Source organism: Pundamilia nyererei, unplaced genomic scaffold (assembly GCF_000239375.1).
Source record: "Pundamilia nyererei isolate P.nyererei 1_Seehausen unplaced genomic scaffold, PunNye1.0 scaffold00807, whole genome shotgun sequence".
Lineage (NCBI taxonomy): Eukaryota > Metazoa > Chordata > Actinopteri > Cichliformes > Cichlidae > Pundamilia > Pundamilia nyererei.
Genome location: NW_005188208.1, coordinates 21,819 through 23,065, shown reverse-complemented (window position 1 = coordinate 23,065; position 1,247 = coordinate 21,819).

The window sequence follows — 1,247 nt, the reverse complement described above, 5'->3', positions numbered from 1 at the left end:
ATCCACAAGGCCAGTAATGGTGTGGGGATGGCGAGAGTGAGATTGCCAAAAAGCACCACTGAACGACACAGGAAATCATTCCTGCCTGTGGCCATCTCCCTGTGCAACTCCATCTAACACACTGTAATAGTTACACCCTTTTTATACACGCTCTTTTCTACTCTGTAATATTCTTGTCCATTTTCTTAATATTTCTTTATAATCACCTCCGTTAATCCTTGATATTCATAACTGAGTGATCTGTATATATTAGTGCTATTTCTTAAATGTGTCAAATCTGTAACATACTGTATTGTTTGGAGTTTAGTCTGTTAGTGTTATTTTTACAATTTCTTCTTGGAGCAACTGTGACCCACATAATTTCCTTAGGGATTAATAAAGTATTCTGATTCTGATTGTTTCAGGATGACCCTCCATTATGACACATCTGCTTACCTGTATCTTTTGCTCTTTTCTCCTCCTTTTCTCTTTTTTTCTAAACTGAGCACCTGATGGCTTTGAACTTTTCTTGTCCATCTTCCATTTGTTTTTTTGCACTACAGTATGAACACTCATCCCCCAACCGGAGGATCACCACAACATAACCTAAAGTTCACAGATTCACTTTCTCTAAGGTGTATTTCTGGGATTTCACATAACCCAGGATTCAAATCATGAATTAATAATGGGCTTGGATTTACAATATTAATAAATGAATGAATGAAATGTGCTCTATTTGGAAGCAGCCAATTTAAAATTATAAATTTTAAATTGTTATTGATCCCTTTATCCCTAGTCATAAAGTATGTATTTATTTTCTTACTCTTCTTATTTTTATTGTTTGTTTACTTGCACTGTTGTAATTGGAGCCTCGTCGTTTCGTCTGTCTATATACTGGACTGTATGTAGCGGAGATGACAATAAGGTTTACTTTGACTTCAGCAGAGAGCAGGCGCACCGAGGGCTCTCGCGCTCACTTTTCACGTATACAGGGAGTGCAGAATTATTAGGCAAATGAGTATTTTGTCCACATCATCCTCTTCATGTATGTTGTCTTACTCCAAGCTGTATAGGCTCGAAAGCCTACTACCAATTAAGCATATTAGGTGATGTGCAACTCTGTAATGAGAAGGGGTGTGGTCTAATGACATCAATACCCTATATCAGGTGTGCATAATAATTAGGCAACGTCCTTTCCTTTGGCAAAATGGGTCAAAAGAAGGACTTGACAGGCTCAGAAAAGTCAAAAATAGTGAGATATCTTGCAG